Source organism: Rhinoderma darwinii, chromosome 4, assembly GCF_050947455.1.
Source record: "Rhinoderma darwinii isolate aRhiDar2 chromosome 4, aRhiDar2.hap1, whole genome shotgun sequence".
In the NCBI taxonomy this organism is placed as follows: Eukaryota; Metazoa; Chordata; class Amphibia; order Anura; family Rhinodermatidae; genus Rhinoderma; species Rhinoderma darwinii.
This window is the reverse complement of record NC_134690.1, coordinates 102,508,548-102,522,819: the sequence shown is the minus strand read 5'-3', so window position 1 is coordinate 102,522,819 and position 14,272 is coordinate 102,508,548. Positions and strand designations below refer to the sequence as shown.

General features: G+C 38.7%; 1 long non-coding RNA gene across 1 annotated transcript; it reads left to right on the top strand.

Annotated features, from left to right (window-relative positions):
• Window positions 1–9,544: 9,544 nt before the first annotated feature.
• LOC142760800 (uncharacterized) lies at window positions 9,545–11,081 on the top strand. The gene is made up of 2 exons (XR_012883405.1): window positions 9,545–9,650; window positions 10,623–11,081. It is a non-coding gene; the product is annotated as an uncharacterized LOC142760800 (long non-coding RNA).
• The last annotated feature ends 3,191 nt before the right edge of the window (window positions 11,082–14,272 follow it).

Genomic DNA, 14,272 nt, shown 5'->3' with positions numbered 1-14,272 from the left:
AGTGCAGATATGGGGAAATCATTTGGAGCAGGAAGGGGCATTGCAGAGGTATGCGACTGCAATCATGTTACATGGCATGTCGTATCGGTGAGATAAGTCACATTACTACAGTGTACATGTAAAGAATCACCGGAGACCCATAAGCTAAAATATTAATGGTACAACTTTTGCACTTGAGCTGAACGGTCGTGGGAAAAAAGTTCCAGCAGCAATCTATCGCGTTTGCGTTAACAAGAAGCCTGTCAGGGGACATTAAAACCCAGCGCAGGTTACATGCTTCAACTGGTGAGTGCTTCTAACTAGCCTCCTGCATTTGTGGATAAACAGGTACAGAGATCTGCATGAAAAAAACTGGGACTGGTGAGTCATTTCCATTTAAAGGGAATATGTTATTGTGAAATGACCTATTATTTAAAGAGGCTCTGTCACCACATTATAAGTGGCCTATCTTGTACATGATGTGATCGGCGCTGTAATCTAGATTTCAGCAGTGTTTTTTATTTAGAAAAACCATCATTTTTGACGGAGATATGACCTATATTAGCTTTATGCTAATGCTTTCTTAATGGACAACTGGGCGTGTTTTACTTTTTGAGCAAGTGGGCGTTGTGGAGAGAAGTGTATGACGCTAACCAATCAGTGACCAATCAGAGTCATACACTTCTCCCCATTCATTTACACAGCACATAGTAATCTTACCAGATCACTATGTGCAGCCGCATACACACAAATTAACGTTACTCAAGTGTCCTGAGAGTTAATAGACATCACTACCAGCCAGGACGTGATGTCTATTCAGAATCCTGACACTTCGTTAACGTTTGTGTGAGATTTATAGACAGAGACTCTTTAAATCAGGTTTTTATGAGGTTTTTGTTGTTTTTTTTTCTATGTTATTATTTATATTAAAAAATAATCCTAAAATCTTGCAGTTTCCACTCTGCCCACTGAGCCATGCAATAGACAGACACTTCCTGTTCTGTAGAGATCACATCTCAGCAGTCATCTCATTATCATCACAGGCAGGATAACGATGAACGGTAACACCTGTATATAGATAACACAGGATCCCTCATTGACAATAAGTGATGGACACAGCTCCCCTCATATCCCTTCCTGCACAACGACCTCTGCCCATGTCACAGAGCATGCCTAGAAATCTCTCCCATAGTAAATAATAAGTCAGCTCCAGACTATTGCTTCTATGCTCCATGTGGCTGCTGTAAACCCACATCTAACAAGTGGTTTAATTATTACATTTTTTATCCTTTTTTTCTCCATATGATACTAACATGCCGCGAGAGCCCCACAGTAGGCTTTTAACCAAAAACCCATGAACCTTGTCTTCATTAATCCCCAGCCAACATAAGCATGCCAAAACATCCTGGAGAGATTGATACAAATATCTGGACATTAACTATACATTATTTGATCTGGACATTGTTATAGGAAACCCTATCGAGAGTGTTTTTTGTAAAGTTTTTGTATTATTTGTTTTATTGTCTTTGTATTTGTATCATTGGTATTGTGATACCATATCATGTGCCTACACTATAATTAAATTTTATTTGAGTAAAAAATACGTCCAGGCATTTTAACGTAATTCTTTATACCTTTTTGATTTTTATATATGCCAGTTTCCTTGCCAGTGCATTCGACCTCCTGTACATAGTTGTATTAAGAGGTTAGCTGCCCAAGTCACATGTTGTACAGTCACTAAACTTAGGCTTTAAACTATTGAATATTTTGACTGTACCCCACTACTTGGACAAACCCGATACATTGCTCTGTGGAACACACTTATTTTCTTGCAGAGGAATTCTGGACACGCAAAACATATAAAATTCGATAACTGGGACTTCACTGCGTGAAAATAATATGAAAATATCACAATTTACGTTATATCCACTATTCTGGTCCTTTTTGTTGCTGCAGTGCTTCTAGCAGGCTACAATAAAGCTAAATTGACCATATATTCTCCATTGCAACATTGAATGCCAGTATCTCAGTAATTCATGTTTCTTATTGTTCTAAAAAACATGATAGTTTAAGAACGCATTTCTTAAAGGATTCTTTTAAGACCTGGATTGAATACAAACAACATATTTTTCTGCTTAGCTATTCTTGCTGTAACTGGAATAAAAAGAAAGAAGTGGCAGCAGCTTCGTATAGTGCAGAACTAAATTACTGTAAAGTCTTATGTGTTGGAAGACATTATCCTTCTATATAAAGAAAAAACTAATTTTTTTTCCTGCTAAATATTAAATGATATTTATGACTATGGTTATTATGCAGGTCCATAAAAAGATATAGCTGTGCTGAAATTCAATATATCAAGTCGCTTAACTTCCATTTTGTTGTAAGTCTCAATGCCTATTCGAGTAACCGCCATAGCGTGCAGGTCGCCTTACTCTGCGACACTCTGAATTTCAACACGAATATATCCGTGTGGCGATCTACAGTATCATACATAATCCATTTATCCATCTGGAAAGTAGAGTATGATATAGTCAGATATTAGCTGGGATATCTGTAGCAAATTATTAAAAACTCTACACACAAGGAGGCGTATAAAAGGTGCAAATGCCCCAAAAGTCGCAGTTTGCGTAAAAAATTTAACTTTTGGGGTATTTGCGCCGCTCACACCACCTTACCAAAAAATGGCCAAGCTTAGTAAAATTGGATGTGACCAGACAAATTTACTATAATTTACACTTGAACCTGGCGTAAATTATAGAGGAAATCTTGTATAATCTCGTACCTGGAGTAGCTTTTCTTTTATGGCGCACGGGCAGACAGACATGCATCTAATTTACTAGGAGGCGTGCACCTCTTAATAAATTTGACTCATCTTACCCTAACCGATTTTGCTTTAAGAGTGGTGTATGTAATGCCAGTCTAAGTAAATCTCCTCCATTGTGTTTTGATTTTTGGGGTCAGCCTTGGAGAAGAACACCAGAAAAAAAATGCCACAACTTTTTGGCATTTTTCTGGTGTTTCTCTCCAAAGTCTCTTCAATATAACTTTAAAAACGCCTGAAAAAAATCTTGTACAAAAATACACTTTTTAAAAACTTCCACTAAAAAAAAAGCTTCATTATTTATGGATTAATTATTAGAGGAGTCACAGAATAACTTAAGTTGAGCACCAGGAATAAATGGGAGAGAGACATTGGAAGATTGAGGATAACCAATGGGAGTCCAAAAGAATCCCCTTAATCTCCACTAGTCCTAACCATAGAATTACCCAATTGAACATTGTCCACTTCTATATTTTCCTACATTTTTCTTACAGAAAGTCAGTATGAGAGTTAACTCTGATCATCCCGGAGTGAGAAACCAGATGCTGATCTGGTTAGTACAACTTTTCTAGCTGTGTATATAGACATAGTTGTTCTGGAGAGAAGTATATAAAATTATTGAAAATATGTTTAAGATTATCCTCCCATTTACAGAGGTTTGTGAATATTGAGCAATTTTTTTTTTTAGATATCGTTTGCTCTAGAGAAATCAAAATCTCACTCATGAAAATTATGGTTCTTGCCAGGTTATTAATACACTTCCTCAGTAAGTAGTTGGGAAAACTTAGTGAATAGGGGGGTTGATTATGAAAAGATCTCTTAAAGATCCAAAAATAAAGAGATCATATGGAAGAAATCAAGGAAGCCTGGAAATCTAATAAATAGATTTTTCTTTCTAATCCCCGGGATCTAATGGATTGGCAGAAAGGGTGGATCTATATACATGTCTTAATATTGATGTTATGTATCATCAATCATGATTTAATAAAACAAGAAACAAAGAAAAAAAAATGCTTTAACCCCTTAAGGACACGGCCAATTTTGGCCTTGAGGACAGAGCAATTTTTTTTACATTTCCCTCTTTGCATCCCGACGCTCATAACTCTTTTATTTTTTGTACGACGTAGTTGTATGAGACTTTGTTTTTTGCGGGACGAGTTGTACTTTATGTACATACCATTTTTTGGTACAAATACATTATCGTTTAATTTCTATACATTTTTAATTCGATTAAAATGCAGAAAAAAAGCAGTTGCGCAGCAGTTTTAATATTTTTTTTTTTTACACCATACACCGATCATCATAAATAATGTTATACATTTGTTGTACAGGTTGTTACGGTCGTGGCGATACCAAATATGTCTATATTATTTCATGTTTTGGGACTTATACTTTAAAAAGTTTATTTATTGTAAAAAATGTGTGTTTCTGTGTATTTTATTTACTTTTTATTTATTTATTTACCATTATTTATTTTTTTACATTCATTTAACTTTTTTTTTTTATCCCATAAAGGGATTTATCATTTTGATTTTGATTTTGTAACTGTAATGTACTGGCATAGATCTATATGCCAGTACATTAGCCTGTGTACTCATTGTACACAGGCAGTTGTTAGGGCATACCTCAGTATGCCCTAACAACAGGAAATATGTTCAGACAGCCCTGGGGTCCTTTACTGGACCCTGGGCTGTCTGGCCATATGAGTTGTGGGCTTTGATCGCGTCACAGTTATTTTCTGTGACGCGATCAATGTGCAGTCCCCTCTCTTTGAACGCCGCGATCAGCTGTCATCGTGGCGTTCAAAGGGTTAACAGCGGAGAGATGTTTCTCTCCTCTCCGCTGTCAGAGCGGGGCCGTGGCTGTGTATGTGTGCCCCGCTCTCGATCGCACACACAGAGACGGCAGAGACGGCTGTCACACAGGACAAGTATGCTCGTCCTAATGCGCAAAGTGCTCGCCGCTCAGGACGAGCATACTTGTCCTGTGTCGGCAACCAGTTAAACTGCAGATGTTTGTTTTATATGTACAGGGTGGGCCATTTATATGGATACACCTAAATAAAATGGGAATGGTTGGTGATATTAACTTCCTGTTTGTGGCACATTAGTATATGGGAGGGGGGAAACTTTTCAAGCTGGGTGTTGACCATGGCGGCCATTTTGAAGTCGGCCATTTTTTATCCAACTTTAGTTTTTTCAATGGGAAGAGGGTCATGTGACACATCAAACTTATCGAGAATTTCACAAGAAAAACAATGGTGTGCTTGGTTTTAACATTACTTTATTCTTTCATGAGTTATTTACAAGTTTCTGACCACTTATAAAATGTGTTCAAAGTGCTGCCCATTGTGTTGGATTGTCAATGCAACCCTCTTCTCCCACTCTTCACACACTGATAGCAACACCGCAGAAGAAATGCTAGCACAGGCTTGCAGTATCCGTAGTTTCAGTTGCTGCACATCTCGTATCTTCACAGCATAGACAATTGCCTTCAGATGACCCCAAAGATAAAAGTCTAAGGGGGTCAGATCGGGAGACCTAGAGGGCCATTCTGTTGCTATCAGTGTGTGAAGAGTGGGAGAAGAGGGTTGCATTGACAATCCAATACAATGGGCAGCACTTTGAACACATTTTATAAGTGATCAGAAACTTGTAAATAACTCATGAAAGAATAAAGTAACGTTAAAACCAAGCACACCATTGTTTTTCTTGTGAAATTCTCGATAAGTTTGATGTGTCACATGACCCTCTTCCCATTGAAAAAACTAAAGTTGGATACAAAATGGCAGACTTCAAAATGGCCGCCATGGTCAACACCCAGCTTGAAAAGTTTCCCCCCTCCCATATACTAATGTGCCACAAACAGGAAGTTAATATCACCAACCATTCCCATTTTATTTAGGTGTATCCATATAAATGGCACACCCTGTAGTTTGAAATAATACACATAGATTTCCATGACTCTGTACGTCAAGGCTTGTTGATCTGTGGAGTACGTTCTCCCAAGAGAAATATGCAGCAACCGGCTCAGATTAAAGGGCTGTTGCTTTAACTACTAACCTTTATTAATAGGGAATATACATATTCAGAGAAATATAAATGTTTGACGGCAGATGTTACTTGGAGAGAATTTACACAGATCAGGGGTTCTTGGGAAGAAACTGGATTACAAATAGGTTTGGGCAATTTTTTTCCCCACATTGGCTGTTCAATTGTATGCTTATGACAAAATATTGATGCCTAGAGATCCCACTAGATATTCCCAAATTTAGCAGTCCTCTTCTATGAAGTTACTAAACATTCTGTTCGATTGCACCTTTATTATATCTGTTCCTGGGAAAGCTGAGTCACAATGAATATGGCTACCATACTGGGCTCATATACGTGGCTAATGTATAGATACATAATATCCTGTCCACAGCCTGCTATGGACCCATACTTTACTCTTGTGTGGTTCCGATTTTATATATAAGGCACACAGAGTTTTTTTTTAAAGAAATAATTGGTATGCCAAATCTTATTGCGTCTAGGAAACAATACAGTGCCTCATGGAGGAACACGGTTATTAGGGCACCATACAGCATAATCCTGACCCATAGGGACTCTGTATGTTGCTGTACTGAGTCTGTGCAAATGGCTTTGCCATTTACATAAGTAAGTCCTTACAGTTCTCTTACTAAGCCCAACTTTCTTAACATCAGCATATCAATTTGACAGAAGATGATCACTCAAGGATTTATATTTCATTACATTCTAGAATACATACTGTTAAATGGGATACCGATACTCATATAACATAGTTTTGTATGTTAGATGTGCGCTAAAATTAATTTCTACTACACAGAAAAGGTATGCAACTGTCTAATATGCTTTTATTCTTCAATTCCTAACCATTTTCTACATCTCTGTCTGCTGTCAGTGAATTGGTACATTCTAAAAGCTGATAACCCCTATATACCTAATCTATTTCAGAGCTGAGAGATACATATAGTTGCATCCAGTCTAGACAAGACTCCAGGCTGATACATTTTACCTAGGCGGAAATTAATTGGACAAATTAACATTACCAGAAATGAAATGGTTTTTTTTAATACTTTGTAGAGAATCCTTTGCAGCCAATGACTGCCTGAAGTCTGGAACCCATGGACATCACCAAACGCTGGGTTTCCTCTTTTGTGCTGCTTTGCCCGGCCTTTACTGCAGCGTCTTCAGTTGTTGCTTGATTGTGGGTCTTTCTGCCTTAAGTTTTGTCTTAAGCAAGTGAAATGCAGCTCGATAGGGTTGAGATCTGGTGATTGACTTGGCCATTGCAGAATATTCCTCTTCTTTGCCTTATAAACTCCTGGATTGCTTTCGCAGTATGTTTTGGGTCATTGTCCATCTGTACTGTGAAGCGACGTCCAATCAGCCTTGCTGCATTTGGTTGAATCTGAGCAGAAAGTAAATCCCTGAACACTTCAGAATTCATCCGGCTGCTTCTGTCTTCAGTCACATCAATAATCACTAGTGACCCAGTGCCTTTGGCAGCGATGCATGCCCATGCCATCACACTGCCCCCACCATGCCATCACACTGCCTCCACCATGTTTTACAGAGGATGTGGTGTGCTTTGGATCATGAGCCGTTCCAAGCCTTCTCCATACTTTCTTCCTCCCATCATTCTGGTACAGGTTGATCTTAGATTCATGCTGTCCCAGAACTGGGCGGCTTCTTTAGATGTTGTTTGGCAAAGTCTAATCTGGCCTTTCTATTTGTGAGGCTGATTAATGGTTTGCACCTTGTGGTGAACCCTCTGTATTTGCTCTCATGAAGTCTGCTCTTTATGGTAGACTTAGATACTGATACACCTACTTCCAGGAGAGTGTTCTTCACTTGGGTAGATGTTGTGAAGGGGTTTTTCTTCACCATGGAAAGGATTCTGCGATCATCCACCACTGTTGTCTTCCGTGGACATCCAGGCTTTTTGGAGTTCACGAGATCACCAGTGCGCTCTTTTTTTACTAGAATGTACCAAACTGTTAATTTGGCCACATTTGTGCTATCTCTCTGATGGTTTTCTTCATTTTTTTCATCTTAATGATGAATGATCACTTGCATTGAGAGCTCCTTTGACCTCATGTTGTGGGTTTCACAACAACAACTTCCAAATGCAAATGCCACACCTGGAATCCACTCCAGACCTTTTACCTGCTAATTGATGATGGATTAATGAGGGATTAGCCCATGCAGCCCATTAAATAGCTTTTGAGATAATTGTCCAATTACCCTTGGTCCCTTGAAGAAGAGGCAGCTACATATTAAAGAGCTGTAATTCCTAAACCCTTCCTCATATTAGGAGGTGAATACCCTCAAATTAAAGCTGAGAGTCTGCACTTTAAGCCCATATTGATTATATAACTGTATATTCAATATGTTTTGGTAAACAGCTAAAATGCCAAAACTTGTGTCACTGTCCAAATAATTCTGGACCTAACTGTACATCAGTGACTATCCACAATGGGAATCACAATCTAATTTTCCTATCTTAAAGGCAGAGGCATAACCTGAAGCTCCTGGGCCCCAATGTAAATTGATAACAGGGCCTCTACCTACCATATATCATTTATAATACTGGTGTAAACTTTTGCAGCTGTGGGGCTTTTGGGCCACCTCAGCTCCAGGGCCCGATGCGACTGCTACCTCTGCATACCCTATAGCTACGCCCCTGATAAAAGGGGTTTTCTCCTCTTGGACATTTATGGCATATCCACAGTATAATTGCGGCCAGGATATTTCTGCAACAAAGTGCCCGGTAAGAGGATGAGCTTCCCCACCTTTTACCGGTTGTACTTTACAAACAGGGACTACAATAAAAAAAATTAGCTGGAGTGTCTCTAATAAAAACCTATTACACATTAAACGAGCTCCACAGTTATTCCCCATAACTCCCCCATTAAACACGAGTCAGGAGTAACATATTATAGGTACAGTATCTGGCAGCCACTCAACCCCTTCCCCCATCACTTTACAGAAATAACATTTCACTTTTGTCTGTGCATCGCTGCAATGCTAAACACTGGGTGTAACCTATATCACTATCTTTCTTGCTTATGTAGATAATGCCAAAACTACAATGAAGACTGACACAAACAGTCCAGAAGGAGAGAATGATACTGAACATAACTCTGCAGATATACACACACACACACACACACACACACACACACACACACACACACACACACACACACATACACACACATATATATATTTTATTTTTATTTATTTTTCATGGTTTGTGTAAGACTAGGTGACAACCCTTACTGTTAAGGTACCTACTGTCATCGGTGTTGTCATCCACAAAAACGTAACCAGTGGACCAAAATAATTCAGCAAAATCTAATATTGAGCGATTGTACACAACAGGACAAATAGTTACAACAGTTGCTCATTTTTTATTTTATTTAGTTTTTCAAAGCACTAAAAGTTTTAGGTTAGATTAATTACAGTATCTGATAATGTTCATGATGTGACAGTAGTGACAGTAGGCACAGAAAATGAACATCCAAAACTCAGATGGTCAATAGGATGTATAGTAACCATAAAGCGAATTGAGGAAAGAAAACTATAATAGAAAGTAAAACAATATACATAGAGTATATCTGCCTGAGAGTTGCCAGTGGATGAATGGGTGGAAAAAGGAAAAAATTATTGTGGAACCTTGATGTCATACAATGGTAAGATTCCACTGAGAGGGATGACTCTACAAGCCAAGGGCAGGAATACCAGATCCAGCAGTCTCCTACCGATGGGGGTTTGATAACAACACAGCAGGCACTTGACACTTAGCAGCTTGAGAAATGAACGGGGTAATAACTAGTTAACTGCAAGATTATGAGGCATCCTACAGCCCAAGGAGCCAGCTACAGAGCTAATTTTTTTTCTTGAAGAACACACACCAGTAATATGAAGAGCAAAGTCAAAAAAAATCCCTGTCCTGCAGCACAATTACATACCACAGAGACAATAGGAGGGAGGAGAATGACTTCCAAAAATGATGTTACGCAATTATGTCACGTGACCGCACTGTGACCGGCCGATTCCTACAGTGTCTGCTGTGTGGCCCGGAAGTCTCTTTTACTATACATTCCTATGAGATGCTGTTGCTAATTGGCGAGGAAGCGAGAAAGTACAAGTATCGGCCTATCAGTAATCATACAGCCTCCATTATCTCAGGTTATACATGCAATGATCACATAATTGGGACAACTTGTTTGAGCGATGGGTACTGCACATGGTGGCCCGAATCTCCAAAAAAAAAGTAGATAGAAAGATAGAAGATATGAGATGAATGCGAGAAAAAAAAAAAGGGGAGAGTGACAAGGGAGGAGAAGGGATGGGAAAAATCGAGTGAGTCGTCCAATCAGCATACCTCGCTGGGGATTATGTAAATATTGTCTAGAAATTCTAAATAAATAGGACATTTTATGCTGCCTCGCCCCCAGTGAGATAGTGTAGCAGGAGCCCCTTGCTTTAGTTGCTGATAGAGCCCGGCAATACAGAAATAAGGGCAACCGGGTGAGTATTCTCTGTGTAGCCAGCTTAGAAGTCACAGTCTTCTTGTACAGCCACATGCGGGGCCACTGCATACTGCTTCTTTTTACAAATATAGTCACATTTTATAGTACACAGAAATATTTGTATGAGCTTCTGTTGGGAGAAACCATTCTGTATTTGTATCTTGAGAGCCGCTGAAAAGTTATTATATTACCCAGTACTTAGTGCATGCCCACAATGACTTAATATCTTAATCCTGTTCCTTCTTATTCCTTAATACCTAGCTCCAAGGATTTACACAATCTTATTTTAGGATCAAGCTGACCAATTAAGCCTTTTATTGTAAAGGAGATGCCAAAAATAATGAACTGTGATGATCATTAAGGAAATGAACCGCCTAAAATACAGCACTTCTTTTCCATTTTGCTTTGCATTATGATAACTCATTCAGCTAGTGATCACAATGAGATATGAAAAATGACAAACTCAGCCTATCACTGTTTACAATTCAGCTCTGCTACACGTGTATACTCATATATTATGAATCTGCTGAAGAAAAGATATTGCCCAGTCGCCTGCCCAGTATTTACACACTGATCAATTTCATCTGGTTCTATTACAAGGCTGGTTGTATCCCCCAACAACATGGATATCACACGAAGACCCTGAGGTGCATGCTGGATTCTTAGATTATGGTGCAAACCAAAGAGCTGCAGTAATCTGAATAAATGTTGTGTATTTACCGACTTGGCTCAATTTTTTATGTTGAATCAAAGAGAAACTGACAGTAACTGATGGTATAAACAATCAATACTAACAAAATGCTCCTCCAGAATATAACACAATGTATTCTGAATGAAAGATGCAATAGTCTGCTAAGAACTGACAGGGCATACAAGTCTTTTTTATCCTTTATGACCTTTTTAAAGCAATATGATGCTATCTGTAAAAAACTTCCCCCAAAATAGTATGGCCTCATTTATGAAGACTAGTGCAGAGAAGAACTAGATTTCACGGTGTTGGGCCTCGTACCTTGCCATCCCCCATCAGACTACCCTCCTACCCTCATTTTTTTTATAGTCTTTTTCAGTTTATTGTGTTTAGCTCAAAACCTCGAGCAAAAAAAAAATGCACCAAATACTACCTCAAAACTGTGCGTGTGATCCTCGCTTAAAAAAGGAATGAAAAAAAAAGTGACAAGTGGAAGTTACTGTAGTGAAAAGTGCATGGATCTTCAACAAAATAAAACAAAATCTAAACAACAAACTAAATAAACGAATTATTTTTCTCATCATTGTTCTCTCTAAAACCCTGGAAATTGAATATCATCAGTATGTGCCAGACTACAGACTGGCGGTGGCAAATTTTACATGCTGCAACTTTTACTTGGTGATGGTCCAAACACAATTGGGCTTTGCCTGTCAGACAGATAATAGAAAAACTAAATCTGAAGGACCCCCTAATAAATAATTACAGTGGGAAATTGAATTATTTTAAATTCTTTTTATACCATTGTTTTTTACCAGTTTATTCACTAGGCTAGGCTCACCTTAAAATATCTTTGCGGTTCCATTGCAGTGAGTGGAATATTCTGGCTGCAAACCCAAAGATCCCAAATCCTACAAGTGGAAAGCTAAAATGGCACAACTTTTTTATAAGTTCCATGGCCCCTTTGTTCTATTGATGGGTGCTACAGGGCATAGACCCCAACCAATTACATCTAGGGCTATGTTCACATCTGCATCAGGGCTCCGTTCTGACGTTCCGTCTGAGCTTTTCGTCGGAACGGAGCCCTGACTGACACAAACTGAAACCATAGGTTTCCGTTTCCATTACCATTGACGGGATGAATACCGTAATCGACGACTATCAATCAATGGTAATGGGAACGAAGCCTAAGGGACATGTCAGAAGATGTCTAAAGGCAAACATTCCCTCCAAGTTAATAAGTATTGCATGTTATCTGAATTGTGTTAAGTGGATAGTCAAACACAGAGGGGCGTGTGTGTGTGTGTGTGTGTGTGTGTGTGTGTGTGTGTGTGTGTGTGTGTGTGTGTGTGTGTGTGTGTGTGTGTGTGTGTGTGTGTGTGATGGAAGGGGGGTGTCTTAACAAAATAGGGATTTCTGTAAAGAAAAAAAAATTCTCTAATCATTTGAAGGTAACACTAGGGGCCATATGTAAAATTCAAAAACATTATGGTATTACTAGTAGCTCCACCAGAGACTTAGCTAAGGGGTACAAAGTTAGTAGTCACACCAAGGCCTTGGTCCCTCTGCCGCGGTAGAAGACATAAGTATTATAAATGGCCCTGTTCCATATTTAGCATAGGGGCTCAGCAGCTTCCAGGTAAACTTCTGAACTCCGCCCAAAATAAATACATTATAATACAGAATTTATTTTGGTTATCCTTGGATCACCTGATAGACTAAGGCTGCAAGCCTATAGATTTCTTCCTTTTATTATTTATAAAGATCTACGCTAGCTCAGTGTTATTGTCAAGCACCACAAAGTTGTTTTATTGCCAATATTGGCCTGATCTGTAGTAAGACACATGCATTGATGCATTACTTTATGGTAAAAATACAGTGAATGGCTATTGATTTGTCCACTTATATATCACATTATATGACAACAGAAAGGCTAAAATGACAATATATTTAATAATGATGCATTATATAAGCACCAAGCACCTTAACCATTTTACTTTATAGATCCCCCTTCAGCTCTTCTGTTTATAGAAGCTGCATTAATAAGTATTCCTGTAATTTTATCTCTACTATATACACTGGCATCGGTGCCAGCAGCACAAGTGGCTGCCAAGCAAATGCCTAACAACTGAAACCTTTTTTACTGTATACAGTATATATAACCAGGGTAGCACTAGAGGTTACAGTTGCAACTAGACAACTATGCCAAAGACCCGGCTGCAACATAAGATAATGGTAGAGTGGACAGTAGAGAGGTGGGAAGCAATGAAGCTGTGATGTTGGTTACTCAGAGATGCCATTATGCTAGACAGAGCGATCACAAAATACTTCATGATATAGTGGATATAGATATGATATAATTTGACATTACGCATTGCCCATTGTGAAATAAGCATGGGGTAGTTTATGTCCTCACAAATACAAGTCGTTCCTGGTCCAGGTTTCTAGACAATTACATGACAAATAAGCAACCCTACTTATCATATGGCTGACTTAAGCTCTGTTCACACTTGCGTTGGATTCGGTTTCAGTACTTTGATGGCAAGAATGCAGTTTGCAGCGTTATTCCTGCCATTAACAAAACAGAAACCTGACAGACCCCCATTATAAATCAATGGGTCAGTCAGTTTGGGAAGCGTATTCGTCATACCTGTCCATTGGGAATGGAAGCCATAATAGCAATATGAACAGAGCCTTAAACATTGTGCATGCCAATTTTTTTCCCAAGACTCCTGGAGGCATCATTTGCATAAGATGCAGGAAAAATTTAAGGGCTATGATTGTCCACCGAACCAGAGTACAGGGGTGCTTTATTTTGCTTTTATTTGTCCTATTGAACCAAATAATGGGGTGTTGCATCAGGAGGATACCCATCAGAAGCTCTCCACCAATCAGCATCGCTAAAATACTATGCAAAAATAAAATATCATTAGTGTGAACATAATTTTGTACCTAGTGGGATACAGGGTATTCAGAACATGCTAAGCAAAATACAATCTCATTTATTTGATATATTCCTAAGCATATTTTCAATTTACAATACATCAATATGTCTATTATTCTTAGACGTATAATCCTTTGTTGAATATCATCTATGCTATCCTATCTCACCTATATTTATTGCCCCATTACTCTGCAACCTTAATCAGCAGACGTCTCTGTTAAATTACAGGGCGACAGAAATCTATAGCAGAATGCGTTGTACAACTGTGCAGTTATAACGTGT